General features: G+C 42.3%; 1 protein-coding gene across 1 annotated transcript in view; it reads right to left on the bottom strand.

Annotated features, from left to right (window-relative positions):
• LOC110502612 (voltage-gated potassium channel KCNC1) overlaps positions 1 to 18434 on the bottom strand; it is a 78770-nt gene that overhangs the window by 3798 nt on the left and 56538 nt on the right. The window lies entirely within an intron of this gene.

The following is an 18434-nucleotide window of genomic DNA, read 5'->3' as shown; positions in this document are numbered from 1 at the left end:
GGGAGGTGGCTAGGCTAGGCTACCTCTACAGAACAGTGCAGACGGGAGGTGGCTAGGCTAGGCTACCTCTACAGAACAGTGCAGTGGGGAGGTGGCTAGGCTAGGCTACCTCTACAGGACAGTGCAGACGGGAGGTGGCTAGGCTAGGCTACCTCTACAGAACAGTGCAAGAGGGGAGGTGGCTAGGCTACCTCTACAGAACAGTGCAGAGGGGAGGTGGCTAGGCTAGGCTACCTCTACAGAACAGTGCAGAGGGCAGGTGGCTAGGCTAGGCTACCTCTACAGAACAGTGCAAGAGGGGAGGTGGCTAGGCTAGGCTAGGCTACCTCTACAGAACAGTGCAAGAGGGGAGGTGGCTAGGCTAGGCTAGGCTACCTCTACAGAACAGTGCAAGAGGGGAGGTGGCTAGGCTAGGCTAGGCTACCTCTACAGAACAGTGCAGTGGGGCAGGTGGTGGAATGATGTTAAAGAAAATGTGCTCTGTTAGTTTCTCATCATGGTAAAGGTGGCTATTTTACCAGGTATTTCCCATGCTTATAGCCAAGGCAAAGACAACGTTTGCATTCTTAAGAAGGATATTATTCATGCCCAGATCATGCTTTTGTTGTACAAGTTGCATGTACAGAGGTTCAGTCAGTAGTTGTCGTGCTTTATGCCATGCTCCCATCATCCCAACTCATGGAAGCACTCATTGACCCCACAAAGAAGTACTGTAGAAATAATTTTAAAAGCTGTTGGCTTTACAACTGGGCCAAAGAACTACACTGTCTGCAACTGGGCCAAAGAACTACACTGTCTGCAACTGGGCCAAAGAACTACACTGTCTGCAACTGGGCCAAAGAACTACACTGTCTGCAACTGGGCCAAAGAACTACACTGTCTGCAACTGGGCCAAAGAACTACACTGTCTGCAACTGGGCCAAATAACTACACTGTCTGCAACTGGGCCAAAGAACTACACTGTCTGCAACTGGGCCAAATAACTACACTGTCTGCAACTGGGCCAAAGAACTACACTGTCTGCAACTGGGCCAAAGAACTACACTGTCTGCAACTGGGCCAAAGAAGTACACTGTCTGCAACTGGGCCAAAGAACTACACTGTCTGCAACTGGGCCAAAGAACTACACTGTCTGCAACTGGGCCAAAGAACTACACTGTCTGCAACTGGGCCAAAGAAGTACACTGTCTGCAACTGGGCCAAAGAACTACACTGTCTGCAACTGGGCCAAAGAACTACACTGTCTGCAACTGGGCCAAATAACTACACTGTCTGCAACTGGGCCAAAGAACTACACTGTCTGCAACTGGGCCAAAGAACCACACTGTCTGCAACTGGGCCAAAGAACTACACTGTCTGCAACTGGGCCAAAGAACTACACTGTCTGCAACTGGGCCAAAGAACTACACTGTCTGCAACTGGGCCAAAGAACTACACTGTCTGCAACTGGGCCAAAGAACTACACTGTCTGCAACTGGGCCAAAGAACTACACTGTCTGCAACTGGGCCAAAGAACTACACTGTCTGCAACTGGGCCAAAGAACTACACTGTCTGCAACTGGGCCAAAGAACTACACTGTCTGCAATAGATAAAGTATAAAACATGAATGCATGTTTTGCCTGTTAAATAAAAACAGAGTCTAAAATACTGTTTGTTGTATGCAACATTTATTTCATGCAAAACCTTTTTAGTTTACATCTCGGTATTTTAATACTTTAATTTGTGCATAATGTAAAAATACATGCATTTTACTTTTCCCCAATAATCTCCCCAAACCCCCCCATACTGTTCTGTACTGAAACCTCAGAATGTTTCATTACTGAAATCGCATTTACATACGAGCATATAGTTAACCTGTAGTTATTTTTGACATGTAATCTTCACAAAGGGTTTAACATTTCAAAACAAACACCACCAATCACAGCAGAGACGTGATCAGACCAAAGGAAATGGAAAACTTTGCCCAAATAAAACAGGATATATTTTATTTGACTTGAATATATATATTTTACAAGGATTAATGTTACTGATAAATAAGTCAACTAAAGGCTTGTTAAAGTATCTTCTTGACTTATACGTAAGTATTAGAGCTGTAAAAAAAAAAAAACACATTCCTACAGATATAAACAATACATTGTTACATCAACTTTGCATCGGTGTGTATTGTTAAACAAAATGAAAACAGCTCATATTATCTCAGTAGTACGTTTTTTTCATTTAAAATGTGGTATATTAATTAAGTTAAGTTTGGTGTACTTAGTGAAGTTCATTTAAAATGTGGTATATTAATTAAGTTAAGTTTGGTGTACTTAGTGAAGTTCATTTAAAATGTGGTATATTAATTAAGTTAAGTTTGGTGTACTTAGTGAAGTTCATTTAAAATGTGGTATATTAATTAAGTTAAGTTTGGTGTACTTAGTGAAGTTCATTTAAAATGTGGTATATTAATTAAGTTAAGTTTGGTGTACTTAGTGAAGTTCATTTAAAATGTGGTATATTAATTAAGTTAAGTTTGGTGTACTTAGTGAAGTTCATTTAAAATGTGGTATATTAATTAAGTTAAGTTTGGTGTACTTAGTGAAGTTCATTTAAAATGTGGTATATTAATTAAGTTAAGTTTGGTGTACTTAGTGAAGTTCATTTAAAATGTGGTATATTAATTAAGTTAAGTTTGGTGTACTTAGTGAAGTTCATTTAAAATGTGGTATATTAATTAAGTTAAGTTTGGTGTACTTAGTGAAGTTAATTTAAAATGTGGTATATTAATTAAGTTAAGTTTGGTGTACTTAGTGAAGTTAATTTAAAATGTGGTATATTAATTAAGTTAAGTTTGGTGTACTTAGTGAAGTTCATTTAAAATGTGGTATATTAATTAAGTTAAGTTTGGTGTACTTAGTGAAGTGTTACTCGTTTGAAAGGAGGTCCCTGTATGAAATTATTTTCTTAAAACCAGGGGTTGGAACCGGTTCCGGGGAACGAAAACGACCTACGCTGTTCCCGAACAGAACTGCTATTTTAAAAGCTTGAGAACTGGTTAATAATAATAACGTTTCTTTTTAACATTCCAGGCATTTTTTTACAGTCCCATAAAAAACGTAACCATAAAGTGCCTATGCAAAGCCCTCATTCTGTCACTTGGAAAGTTATTCCAGCATCTTCCTGCCATTTGAAGATCTTTGTGTGTCTAGGCTACTTGCCCCTCCCCCTCCGAAGCATAGGCTACTTGCCCCACCCCTTGCGAAGCATAGGCTACTTGCCCCTCCCCCTCCAAAGCATAGGCTACTGAAAACCCTCCACCTCCTAAGCATAGGCTACTGTAGACCCTCCCCCTCTGAAGCATAGGCTACTGTAGTCCCTCCCCCTCCGAAGCATAGGCTACTTGCCCCTCCCCCTCCAAAGCGTAGGCTACTTGCCCCTCCCCCTCCGAAGCATAGGCTACTGAAAACCCTCCACCTCCTAAGCATAGGCTACTGTAGACCCTCCCCCTCCGAAGCTAGGCTACTGTAGTTTACTGATGTTCCAGGCCTAATTCAGAAATTAGGGAGGGAGATTTTTCATTAGAGAAGAATGGATTCACTTTTCCAATGCTAGTTGAGGTTGGAATAATCCAAGTTTCACATTGGATTTATTAACTACAAAAAGGTAAAGCCCCCCCACAGACTGTACAATTTTAGCCATCTCAGACAAAATGTTTTAAGTCTTGGACAAATTCCTAGGTCGTAAATGATTGTCGGACGTCTTGGCTCCTCGTTCAGTGAGACAGGGTCTAGGTCTGCTGGTTCAGTGAGACGGGGTCTAGGTCTGCTGGTTCAGTACCACTACATCTTGGCTGGTTCAGTGAGACAGGGTCTAGGTCTGCTGATTCACTACCACTACGTCTTGGCTGGTTCAGTGAGACAGGGTCTAGGTCTGCTGATTCACTACCACTACGTCTTGGCTGGTTCAGTGAGACGGGGTCTAGGTCTGCTGGTTCAGTACCACTACGTCTTGGCTGGTTCAGTGTGACAGGGTCTAGGTCTGCTGGTTCAGTACCACCACGTCTTGGCTGGTTCAGTGAGACAGGGTCTAGGTCTGCTGATTCACTACCACTACGTCTTGGCTGGTTCAGTGTGACAGGGTCTAGGTCTGCTGGTTCAGTACCACTACGTCTTGGCTGGTTCAGTGTGACAGGGTCTAGGTCTGCTGGTTCAGTACCACTGCGTCTTGGCTGGTTCAGTGAGACAGGGTCTAGGTCTGCTGGTTCAGTACCACTACGTCTTGGCTGGTTCAGTGTGACAGGGTCTAGGTCTGCTGGTTCAGTACCACTACGTCTTGGCTGGTTCAGTACCACTAGGTCTTGGCTGGTTCAGTGTGACAGGGTCTAGGTCTGCTGGTTCAGTACCACTACGTCTTGGCTGGTTCAGTGTGACAGGGTCTAGGTCTGCTGGTTCAGTACCACTGCGTCTTGGCTGGTTCAGTGAGACAGGGTCTAGGTCTGCTGGTTCAGTACCACTACGTCTTGGCTGGTTCAGTGTGACAGGGTCTAGGTCTGCTGATTCACTACCACTACGTCTTGGCTGGTTCAGTACCACTAGGTCTTGGCTGGTTCAGTGAGACAGGGTCTAGGTCTGCTGATTCAGTGCCACTACTTGCGGTCGTAGGCTCAGACAAAGTTATGGCAATGTCAGATTGGTTTTAGCCTTTATCATGAATTTTGGCTGGTGTTTGCGAGCCGATCCTGGTGACTGACAAATAAGAACACGGCCGGCACTGAGTACACACAGAATTAAAACGCCTACATCCTTTGCCAGAGCGATTTCCAAAACGATTTCCCTAATAATCTTGTTTACATGACATCTGAAATCAGGTTACCTGATAGGATTTTGATAAATGCACAAAATCACCAATCCCCCCCCCCCAAATAAAATCTACCACACCGACCACGTTATTTCAGGGAAGCCTATTTGATTCTGACATATAAAGTTTGTATGTGAAAACTATTTTCAGTTTTTCCAAACTCAATTAACTCTCTCATAAGGATAGAGATGGGCTTGCATTGCTGGTGCTGTCATAAGGGCAGATCAAACACAATGCTGCAGTTGACATAGACTACGTCGTTCGACGTAGCCTCTCAAGTCGATCGCAGAATGTGACGACAAAACTGAAGCAAATCTTACCATCTGGCCAGGTTGATGTCAAGATTTTAATTTGGTAACATCGCACAATGTGACGTGATGATCTCACAATGCGACGTGATGATCTCCCAATGTGACGTGATGAGCTCACAATGTGACGTGATGAGCTCACAATGCGACGTGATGATCTCCCAATGTGACGTGATGATCTCACAATGTGACGTGATGATCTCACAATGTGACGTGATGATCTCCCAATGTGACGTGATGATCTCACAATGTGACGTGATGATCTCGCAATGTGACGTGATGAGCTCACAATGTGACGTGATGATCTCACAATGTGACGTGATGATCTCACAATGTGACGTGATGATCTCCCAATGTGACGTGATGAGCTCACAATGCGACGTGATGATCTCACAATGTGACGTGATGATCGCAAAAGACTGAATCCGACATACAGTCAGCAAAGGCCTTAAGACTTTTTTATTTATTTATTTATATTTGAATTATGGTGCCGCTGTTCACACACAAGCTTGTTAGCTAGTTTAGAACAAAACAATTGGACAATAATTTTGGTTCCAACCCCTGCCTAAAACCATACAGTAAGTTAACAATACCTGAATTTGGGAAAGGGAAACATGTGTCAGCTACATAAAACCTTTTTACTAAGAGTCTCTTGCTATAGAATAAGCTGATTTCAAGTGTGCATAATAAATAAAATAAAAAGCTTTTGAAAGAAAACAATGTTTTTCTTACATGTGATAGTTAGCTTCTCGTGTTGAACATAAAATCTCATGCAACACATGCAAATGAAACCACAGTTTAGTTTCTGTTGACAACAAAATATCATCGCTATTATCAAAAAAAGAATCGTCACCATTTCCTCGTTCTAGAATCTTCAGCATTCTAGATCTCTATTCATTCCAGATTTTTTTTTGTTTTTGGGGGGGGGGGGGGGGGGGGGGGGTCTGAACTGCCACTCTCAGAGTTCACAAAGTCTTTGTCAAGTCTCATATTTTAGAACTTATCAACTTTGCAACAAATAAATACTTCACGGGAAATACTCAACAACGGGACTGTGGGACTCCCAAAATGGCACCCTATTACCTATAAAGTGCACGACATTGGACCAGGGTCTTCAGAGCTCTGATCAAAAGTGATGCACTATGTAGGGAATATGGTGCCATTGAGCCACAGCCAACAGCTGGGAGCTGAACACTCCCAATAAGTAAAACCATAGCTTCAGCATCATAAACATTGTAAAGCAGGGGTTAAATACATCTTATGAAATTGTCTTTCTTTCACAAGTTTTTTTGTTTTAAAAAAGCAGAGGGAAAGTTATTAATATAGAACAAAAAATCAAAAGTATGAGAAATCAAAAGCAACAGGCAATTATAGAAAGGGAGAACGTATAGACAATAGGGGATAATATCCTGTATCAGACTAGTATATATCATCAATGCTTTACTGGAGCTATCTCTGCAGCTGAACTGGGTAATCAATGCAAAAGAGGCCCGTATGGCAGTACTGAATATGAACTGGAGCTGATGACACGCCCAAGACAAGAAGAAAGGACAGCAGGAAGAAAGGAAAACAGGAAGAAATGACAGCAGGAAGGAATGGAAAACAGGAAGAAAGGACAGCAGGAAGAAAGGACAGCAGGAAGAAAGGCCAGTGTAAAACTAAATCTGTGAAGAAAGAAGACAGTAGTAGAGAAAAGAGAGCAGCGGAGAGGAGAGAGGAGGAGGAGAGAGGAGAGATGAGGAGAGATGAGGAGAGAGGAGAGATGAGGAGAGAGGAGGAGAGAGGAGAGATGAGGAGAGAGGAGGAGGAGAGAGGAGAGATGAGGAGAGATGAGGAGAGAGGAGAGATGAGGAGAGAGGAGGAGAGAGCAGTAGAGAGGAGAGAGGAGGAGGAGAGAGGAGGGATGAGAGATGAGGAGAGAGCAGGAGAGAGGAGAGATGAGGAGAGAGCAGTGGAGAGGAGAGAGGAGGAGGAGAGAGGAGGAGAGAGCAGTAGAGAGGAGAGAGGAGGAGAGAGCAGTGGAGAGGAGAGAGGAGGAGAAGAGATGAGGAGAGAGCAGTAGAGAGGAGAGAGGAGGAGGAGAGAGGAGAGATGAGGAGAGAGCAGCGGAGAGGAGGAGGAGAGAGGAGGGATGAGAGATGAGGAGAGAGCAGGAGAGAGGAGAGATGAGGAGAGAGCAGTGGAGAGGAGAGAGGAGGAGGAGAGAGCAGTGGAGAGGAGAGAGGAGGAGGAGAGAGGAGAGAGGAGAGCAGTGGAGAGGAGAGAGGAGGAGGAGAGAGGAGAGAGCAGTGGAGAGGAAAGAGGAGGATGAGAGATGAGAGATGAGGAGAGAGCAGTAGAGAGGAGAGAGGAGGAGGGGAGTGGAGAGAGCAGTGGAGAGGAGGAGGAGGGATGAGAGATGAGGAGAGAGCAGTAGAGAGGAGAGATGAGAGATGAGGAGAGAGCAGTAGAGAGGAGGAGGAGAGAGGAGAGATGAGGAGAGAGCAAGTCACATAGTGATAGGATTTGTCCAGAAACAACCCCTAGCCACTTGGTTTTCTGAGGGGTTTGGAGAGGCTTAAGCATTATGGTGACAACTGATAGGCTAGGTGGAGCTATCACCATATTGCCTACACCTATCCAATCCTCTCAGATCTTCACGTGTCTAGTGAGTAGGGGCTACCGTTAGGGGTTGAGTATGGACAAGCCCAAAGTGTCCTGGTAAACCATGCTAGAGTTAAGAGAATGGATGGGATGTGGGAAGGAGAGTGCTGGAGGAGACAGTATGGACTTGGGGGAGGAAACGCAGGAGGACGACACTGCAGAGGCATCATGGCCGCTCATGCCAGACATGCTGTTTAGGAAGCTCCAAGGCTTGTCATAACCTTCAGTTGGAAAACAGAGCGTGTTTTGAGTACTCTGCAGAGTGTTTCGAGTGCAGTACAAGACAATACCAGGGCAGCAGTTGGATGATGGACCCATGTCAGCCTTGTCTGTCTCTATGATGGACCCATGTCAGCCTGGTCTGTCTCTATGATGGAACCATGTCAGCCTTGTCTGTCTCTATGATGGACCCATGTCAGCCTGGTCTGTCTCTATGATGGACCCATGTCAGCCTTGTCTGTCTCTATGATGGAACCATGTCAGCCTGGTCTGTCTCTATGATGGACCCATGTCAGCCTGGTCTGTCTCTACGATGGACCCATGTCAGCCTGGTCTGTCTCTATGATGGAACCATGTCAGCCTGGTCTGTCTCTATGATGGACCCATGTCAGCCTGGTCTGTCTCTATGATGGACCCATGTCAGCCTGGTCTGTCTCTATGATGGACCCATGTCAGCCTGGTCTGTCTCTATGATGGACCCATGTCAGCCTGGTCTGTCTCTATGATGGACCCATGTCAGCCTGGTCTGTCTCTATGATGGACCCATGTCAGCCTGGTCTGTCTCTATGATGGACCCATGTCAGCCTGGTCTGTCTCTATGATGGACCCATGTCAGCCTGGTCTGTCTCTATGATGGACCAATGTCAGCCTGGTCTGTCTCTATGATGGACCCATGTCAGCCTGGTCTGTCTCTATGATGGACCCATGTCAGCCTGGTCTGTCTCTATGATGGACCCATGTCAGCCTGGTCTGTCTCTATGATGGACCCATGTCAGCCTGGTCTGTCTCTATAATGGAGCCATGTCAGCCTGGTCTGTCTCTATGATGGACCCATGTCAGCCTGGTCTGTCTCTATAATGGACCCATGTCAGACTGGTCTGTCTCTATGATGGAACCATGTCAGCCTGGTCTGTCTCTATGATGGAACCATGTCAGCCTGGTCTGTCTCTATGATGGAACCATGTCAGCCTGGTCTGTCTCTATGATGGACCCATGTCAGCCTGGTCTGTCTCTATGATGGACCCATGTCAGCCTGGTCTGTCTCTGTATTTCTTACAACCTGTTGCTGTCTTGTTTTTTGTTTTCTCCAAACACAAATGTCAACAGACAATGTCAACAGACAGTCAGTGAGGTCAACAACAGTGGTATTCTCCATGCATTGAGTGTGTCAGTAGTATGTATTGTGTGTCAGTAGTATGCATTGAGTGTGTAAGTAGTATGTATTGAGTGTGTCAGTAGTATGTATTGTGTGTCAGTAGTATGCATTGAGTGTGTAAGTAGTATGCATTGAGTGCATCAGATGTAGTAGCAGCTAGTTCAACAACATGCATGCACAGGGTGGTACTGGAATGGTTTAAAGGAGCAGACATGTTGACATTCAACTAGGCCACCTGAATGGCTACAGTATATTGGAGAATATGTTGGCAGTCTGCTACAGTATATTGGAGAATATGTTGGCCGTCTGCTACAGTATATTGGAGAATATGTAGGCAGTCTGCTACAGTATATTGGAGAATATGTTGGCAGTCTGCTACAGTATATTGGAGAATATGTTGGCAGTCTGCTACAGTATATTGGAGAATATGTTGGCCGTCTGCTACAGTATATTGGAGAATATGTTGGCCGTCTGCTACAGTATATTGGAGAATATGTTGGCAGTCTGCTACAGTATATTGGAGAATATGTTGGCAGTCTGCTACAGTATATTGGATAATATGTTGGCAGTCTGTTACAGTATAGTGGAGAATATGTTGGCCGTCTGCTATAGTATATTGGAGAATATGTTGGCAGTCTGCTACAGTATATTGGAGAATATGTTGGCAGTCTGCTACAGTATATTGGAGAATATGTTGGCAGTCTGCTACAGTATATTGGAGAATATGTTGGCAGTCTGCTACAGTATATTGGAGAATATGTTGGCAGTCTGCTACAGTATATTGGAGAATATGTTGGCAGTCTGCTACAGTATATTGGAGAATATGTTGGCAGTCTGCTACAGTATATTGGAGAATATGTTGGCAGTCTGCTACAATATATTGGAGAATATGTTGGCAGTCTGCTACAATATATTGGAGAATATGTTGACAGTCTGCTACAGTATATTGGAGAATATGTTGGCAGTCTGCTACAGTATATTGGAGAATATGTTGGCAGTCTGCTACAGTATATTGGATAATATGTTGGCAGTCTGCTACAGTATATTGGAGAATATGTTGGCAGTCTGCTACAGTATATTGGAGAATATGTTGGCAGTCTGCTACAGTATATTGGAGAATATGTTGGCAGTCTGCTACAGTATATTGGAGAATATGTTGGCAGTCTGCTACAGTATATTGGAGAATATGTTGGCAGTCTGCTACAGTATATTGGAGAATATGTTGGCAGTCTGCTACAGTATATTGGAGAATATGTTGGCAGTCTGCTACAGTATATTGGAGAATATGTTGGCAGTCTGCTACAGTATATTGGAGAATATGTTGGCAGTCTGTTACAGTATATTGGAGAATATGTTGGCAGTCTGCTACAGTATATTGGATAATATGTTGGCAGTCTGCTACAGTATATTGGAGAATATGTTGGCAGTCTGCTACAGTATATTGAAGAATATGTTGGCAGTCTGCTACAGTATATTGGAGAATATGTTGGCAGTCTGCTACAGTATATTGGAGAATATGTTGGCAGTCTGCTACAGTATATTGGAGAATATGTTGGCAGTCTGTTACAGTATATTGGAGAATATGTTGGCAGTCTGCTACAGTATATTGGAGAATATGTTGGCAGTCTGCTACAGTATATTGGAGAATATGTTGGCAGTCTGCTACAGTATATTGAAGAATATGTTGGCAGTCTGCTACAGTATATTGGAGAATATGTTGGCAGTCTGCTACAGTATATTGGAGAATATGATGGCAGTCTGCTACAGTATATTGGAGAATATGTTGGCAGTCTGCTACAGTATATTGGAGAATATGTTGGCAGTCTGCTACAGTATATTGGAGAATATGTTGGCAGTCTGTTACAGTATATTGTAGAATATGTTGGCAGTCTGCTACAATATATTGGAGAATATGTTGGCAGTCTGCTACAGTATATTGGAGAATATGTTGGCAGTCTGCTACAGTATATTGGAGAATATGTTGGCAGTCTGCTCCAGTATATTGGAGAATATGTTGGCAGTCTGCTACAGTATATTGGAGAATATGTTGGCAGTCTGCTACAGTATATTGGAGAATATGTTGACAGTCTGCTACAGTATATTGGAGAATATGTTGGCAGTCTGCTACAGTATATTGGAGAATATGTTGGCAGTCTGCTACAGTATATTGGAGAATATGTTGGCAGTCTGTTACAGTATATTGGAGAATATGTTGGCAGTCTGCTACAGTATATTGGAGAATATGTTGGCAGTCTGTTACAGTATATTGGAGAATATGTTGGCAGTCTGCTACAGTATATTGGAGAATATGTTGGCAGTCTGCTACAGTATATTGGAGAATATGTTGGCAGTCTGCTACAGTATATTGGAGAATATGTTGGCAGTCTGCTACAGTATATTGGAGAATATGTTGGCAGTCTGCTACAGTATATTGGAGAATATGTTGGCAGTCTGTTACAGTATATTGGAGAATATGTTGGCAGTCTGCTACAGTATATTGGAGAATATGTTGGCAGTCTGCTACAGTATATTGGAGAATATGTTGGCAGTCTGCTACAGTATATTGAAGAATATGTTGGCAGTCTGCTACAGTATATTGGAGAATATGTTGGCAGTCTGCTACAGTATATTGGAGAATATGATGGCAGTCTGCTACAGTATATTGGAGAATATGTTGGCAGTCTGCTACAGTATATTGGAGAATATGTTGGCAGTCTGCTACAGTATATTGGAGAATATGTTGGCAGTCTGCTACAGTATATTGGAGAATATGTTGACAGTCTGCTACAGTATATTGGAGAATATGTTGGCCGTCTGCTACAGTATATTGGAGAATATGTTGGCAGTCTGCTACAGTATATTGGAGAATATGTTGGCAGTCTGCTACAGTATATTGGAGAATATGTTGGCAGTCTGCTCCAGTATATTGGAGAATATGTTGGCAGTCTGCTACAGTATATTGGAGAATATGTTGGCAGTCTGCTACAGTATATTGGAGAATATGTTGGCAGTCTGCTACAGTATATTGGAGAATATGTTGGCAGTCTGCTACAGTATATTGGAAAATATGTTGGCAGTCTGCTCCAGTATATTGGAGAATATGTTGGCAGTCTGCTACAGTATATTGGAGAATATGTTGGCAGTCTGCTACAGTATATTGGAGAATATGTTGGCAGTCTGCTACAGTATATTGGAGAATATGTTGGCAGTCTGCTACAGTATATTGGAGAATATGTTGGCAGTCTGCTACAGTATATTGGAGAATATGTTGACAGTCTGCTACAGTATATTGGAGAATATGTTGGCAGTCTGCTACAGTATATTGGAGAATATGTTGGCAGTCTGTTACAGTATATTGGAGAATATGTTGGCAGTCTGCTACAGTATATTGGAGAATATGTTGGCAGTCTGTTACAGTATATTGGAGAATATGTTGGCAGTCTGCTACAGTATATTGGAGAATATGTTGGCAGTCTGCTACAGTATATTGGAGAATATGTTGGCAGTCTGCTACAGTATATTGGAGAATATGTTGGCAGTCTGCTACAGTATATTGAAGAATATGTTGGCAGTCTGCTACAGTATATTGGAGAATATGTTGGCAGTCTGCTACAGTATATTGGAGAATATGTTGGCAGTCTGCTACAGTATATTGGAGAATATGTTGGCAGTCTGCTACAGTATATTGAAGAATATGTTGGCAGTCTGCTACAGTATATTGGAGAATATGTTGGCAGTCTGCTACAGTATATTGGAGAATATGATGGCAGTCTGCTACAGTATATTGGAGAATATGATGGCAGTCTGCTACAGTATATTGGAGAATATGTTGGCAGTCTGCTACAGTATATTGGAGAATATGTTGGCAGTCTGCTACAGTATATTGGAGAATATGTTGGCAGTCTGCTACAGTATATTGGAGAATATGTTGGCAGTCTGCTACAGTATATTGGAGAATATGTTGGCAGTCTGCTACAGTATATTGGAGAATATGTTGGCAGTCTGTTACAGTATATTGGAGAATATGTTGGCAGTCTGCTACAGTATATTGGAGAATATGTTGGCAGTCTGCTACAGTATATTGGATAATATGTTGGCAGTCTGCTACAGTATATTGAAGAATATGTTGGCAGTCTGCTACAGTATATTGGAGAATATGTTGGCAGTCTGCTACAGTATATTGGAGAATATGTTGGCAGTCTGCTACAGTATATTGGAGAATATGTTGGCAGTCTGTTACAGTATATTGGAGAATATGTTGGCAGTCTGCTACAGTATATTGGAGAATATGTTGGCAGTCTGCTACAGTATATTGGAGAATATGTTGGCAGTCTGCTACAGTATATTGAAGAATATGTTGGCAGTCTGCTACAGTATATTGGAGAATATGTTGGCAGTCTGCTACAGTATATTGGAGAATATGATGGCAGTCTGCTACAGTATATTGGAGAATATGTTGGCAGTCTGCTACAGTATATTGGAGAATATGTTGGCAGTCTGCTACAGTATATTGGAGAATATGTTGGCAGTCTGTTACAGTATATTGTAGAATATGTTGGCAGTCTGCTACAATATATTGGAGAATATGTTGGCAGTCTGCTACAGTATATTGGAGAATATGTTGGCAGTCTGCTACAGTATATTGGAGAATATGTTGGCAGTCTGCTCCAGTATATTGGAGAATATGTTGGCAGTCTGCTACAGTATATTGGAGAATATGTTGGCAGTCTGCTACAGTATATTGGAGAATATGTTGACAGTCTGCTACAGTATATTGGAGAATATGTTGGCAGTCTGCTACAGTATATTGGAGAATATGTTGGCAGTCTGCTACAGTATATTGGAGAATATGTTGGCAGTCTGTTACAGTATATTGGAGAATATGTTGGCAGTCTGCTACAGTATATTGGAGAATATGTTGGCAGTCTGTTACAGTATATTGGAGAATATGTTGGCAGTCTGCTACAGTATATTGGAGAATATGTTGGCAGTCTGCTACAGTATATTGGAGAATATGTTGGCAGTCTGCTACAGTATATTGGAGAATATGTTGGCAGTCTGCTACAGTATATTGGAGAATATGTTGGCAGTCTGCTACAGTATATTGGAGAATATGTTGGCAGTCTGTTACAGTATATTGGAGAATATGTTGGCAGTCTGCTACAGTATATTGGAGAATATGTTGGCAGTCTGCTACAGTATATTGGAGAATATGTTGGCAGTCTGCTACAGTATATTGAAGAATATGTTGGCAGTCTGCTACAGTATATTGGAGAATATGTTGGCAGTCTGCTACAGTATATTGGAGAATATGATGGCAGTCTGCTACAGTATATTGGAGAATATGTTGGCAGTCTGCTACAGTATATTGGAGAATATGTTGACAGTCTGCTACAGTATATTGGAGAATATGTTGGCCGTCTGCTACAGTATATTGGAGAATATGTTGGCAGTCTGCTACAGTATATTGGAGAATATGTTGGCAGTCTGCTACAGTATATTGGAGAATATGTTGGCAGTCTGCTCCAGTATATTGGAGAATATGTTGGCAGTCTGCTACAGTATATTGGAGAATATGTTGGCAGTCTGCTACAGTATATTGGAGAATATGTTGGCAGTCTGCTACAGTATATTGGAGAATATGTTGGCAGTCTGCTACAGTATATTGGAAAATATGTTGGCAGTCTGCTCCAGTATATTGGAGAATATGTTGGCAGTCTGCTACAGTATATTGGAGAATATGTTGGCAGTCTGCTACAGTATATTGGAGAATATGTTGGCAGTCTGCTACAGTATATTGGAGAATATGTTGGCAGTCTGCTACAGTATATTGGAGAATATGTTGGCAGTCTGCTACACTTTTTTTACCGATTCTCCCTGTAGATTTTGGGATTCTGTCCTGTGTTCCCTTTAACTGAGAGCCAAGGGCTGAATCCCCCAACTTGAGAAACGGAATGCCAACTTGAGGTTTTGCATACATTAGGCCTCGATGGCAATAAGAGATTTGTTAGGTCACTGTTGGCTCAAGCCCCAATAGAACAATAGCTTTGTGCTTTTAGATACCAGTTAAAACACAGACTGGATTAGAGTTGGCGTAGTCATGAATTATATATTTTTTTAAAAGACAGACATTTATAAGTATAATATTTTTCTTATTTTTTTTACAGTGTTTGTTGTTTTCCAAATTTAGGGTTGGGAATTTCATTTTACTCTGTCATGAGGCAACTTCACATAGCCCCTCATAACACCACAGGACTTCATACTCTAGAGTCAGATATTCTCTATTAGCGTTGGGCTCTAACACCACACTAATTACACCCATCAGCAAGACAGGGCATCATGATGATCGTCAATGGCGTCAGATTCCTAATCATCAGCAGGGTTCATCATCAATAGCGTCAGTAGAACAAACACACCAGGTAGCTGCATACATGATAGAGCCAGTAAAACAACAAACAAAACATACATCAAGGCTTTCTTCACAAGCACATTGTATTTCATATAATAACATCTCAAATTGGTTGTTTTGTTTGTATAACATATATACACATTATATATAGGTACATTATGTATGTTGTGTGTATATAAAATAGTCACTTCATAAAAAAAAATAAAAAAAAGTCAGAATTCATCTAAGATAAATCAAGAAATCTGTCATTCATTTAGAATTTTTTTTGCTGAGGAGATCTTCGTAGCGCAGTTTGACATCTAGCTAAGGTGTTTGGTGCAGTATTTCTCAATTTAAAAAAATGTGCCTGAAAAACTGGTCAGTGCACTGCATTCAGTCTATCGAGTCGGGAAAGTCTGGCTGTGCTCAGGACTGATTTCTGAGAACTATAACCTGTCTACAACTTCATCATCCTCAAGCTGTCAAACTATGGTAATTAAAGCACAAGTTAAATGCTGTTTATCAGCCCCCGCTCTCCCCCCCCCCCCCAAAAAAATGCTATTTGGCTAAGTTCCAACTCTGTGTTTGTCAATGAAGCTAGCAGTCACATTGAGCAGCCAGGCCACAATTTAATTATTTTTTTTATTTAACTAGGCAAGTCAGTTAAGAACAAATTCTTATTTACAATGACGGCCTACCCCGGCCAAACCCAGGGAGAACTCTGGGCCAATTGTGCGCTGCCCTATGGGACTCCCAATCAACTTATCAAGTCACTGGGCAAGTGGGCATGATCCTAATCAAATCTAATTTTATTTGTCACATGATCCTAATCCATATCCACCCATCCTGTATGTCGTGACAAACTCACTTACAAAACGTAGTTTTGGACGAGGCTGACTTTATGGCCAAAATTATACTATTTACACTTTATAGTCAATTTTGACACTATAATCAATGTTTCTGACTCATACCCAGCTAGCACAGTGGATCTGGGCCGATTCCGGCTGAGTTGGGGCACTCGGCCAAGAGTCAGGTGTGAGTTATCGGGCCCAAATGTATTACTTAGGCCTCGGGCCGATTGGGGCTACTCTCGGGCAGATGATTAAGGGCTGCTTTATATAATTAACATATAATTATTTATTTTTCCATATTTTCTCATTGTTTCTGTGATCAAAAAATACAAATAACATTTAAACGAAATTCTTTAAGAGTCCTGTGTAGTATTTTAGTATTTTGATACTTTGTGCAAGGCAATTGATAGGCATTAAAAACTGTGTGGATGGAGCCTGTATGTATAAATATATAATAGTGATATTTAAAATTACTAAATTGGGTAGTTTTGTATACATTTATAAAAATTTGGATCGGGCCGCCTCTGGGGGATCCTGGTGAGATGCTGGCAAAGTCGGCTGAATTCCAGTAGATGGAAACGGGTCGATGTACTGGGGCCGGTTCTGGGCAGTCGTTAATTTTGATTCCGTGTCGAGTCCAACACCCGATTCCGGGCCGATTCAATCAGTTCCGGCCTCCCGGAAGATGGCCGCTTCTGGGCCAGATTCCTCATTGCTAGCTGGGTATCGATGCCACACAGGCCGTTTAAAACCAGAGAAGTTGGTTCTAAAGGAAAAGGATAATTGGAATACGTCTGATTACATCTTATAGTACTTTCTGCATCCCAAATGACACTCTATCCCAAATATACGGCCCTGATCAACAGTAGTGCGCTATATAGGGAATAGGGTTCAATAGGGCTCTGGTCTAAAGTAGTGCGCTATATAGGGAATAGGGTTCTATAGGGCTCTGGTCTAAAGTAGTGCACTACATAGGGAATAGGGTTCTATAGGGCTCTGGTCTAAAGTAGTGCACTACATAGGGAATAGGGTTCTATAGGGCTCTGGTCTAAAGTAGTGCACTATATAGGGAATAGGGCTCTGGTCTAAAGTAGTGTACTACATAGGGAATAGGGTTCTATAGGGCTCTGGTCTAAAGTAGTGCACTATATAGGGAATAGGGCTCTGGTCTAAAGTAGTGTACTACATAGGGAATAGGGTTCTATAGGGCCCTGGTCTAAAGTAGTGCGCTATATAGGGAATAGGGTGCCATTTGCGACGCAGGCCCTAGTCCCTTTGCACTATTTCAATCTGATGATGTCATGGGCTCTCCAGTAATGTCCAGTAATGTCCTGGAATGTCCAGTAATGTCCTGTAATGTCCTGTAATGTCCAGTAATGTCCTGTAATGTCCTGTAATGTCCAGTAATGTCCAGTAATGTCCTGTAATGTCCAGTAATGTCCAGTAATGTCCTGTAATGTCCAGTAATGTCCAGTAATGTCCAGTAATGTCCAGTAATGTCCTGTAATATCCTGTAATGTCCTGACCTTGATTTTTTTGCAGAAGTATTTTTAGAACTCAGACTTTCGAAGATGAGTCAACTCAACAACAACAAAAAAACATCTGCTTAAGTGTGTGTACATTACTGTATTTACTTGGGATATTGTTTTTCAATGGGAAAGGTTCCAAACTAGCTGAATCTGGAGGGCGTCTTTAATGACCCGTCGTGTTCTATGGAGTTCAGAGCACTTCTCTACAGAGCTACGGTAGCTACAGGTATCATCGACAAAGACGTTTCAAAAACACGTTGGTCAAAAGAAAGACAAAACCGAATGTAAAGTGACCGCTGTCTATTGTTAGGAGGAGAGGTCAAACCAGAATGCAGATCTATAAGATGACAGTTAGGGGGTAGAGCAAAGGCTAACAACCTTGTGTGTGTGTGTGTGTGTGTGTGTGTGTGTGTGTGTGTGTGTGTGTGTGTGTGTGTGTGTGTGTGTGTGTGTGTGTGTGTGTGTGTGTGTGTGTGTGTGTGTGTGTGTGTGTGTGTGTGTGT

The sequence above is a fragment of the Oncorhynchus mykiss genome, chromosome 2, assembly GCF_057628025.1.
Source record: "Oncorhynchus mykiss isolate SJ-2025 chromosome 2, ASM5762802v1, whole genome shotgun sequence".
In the NCBI taxonomy this organism is placed as follows: Eukaryota; Metazoa; Chordata; class Actinopteri; order Salmoniformes; family Salmonidae; genus Oncorhynchus; species Oncorhynchus mykiss.
The sequence above is the reverse complement of the archived record's forward strand: the minus strand, read 5'-3'. Positions and strand labels throughout refer to the sequence as shown.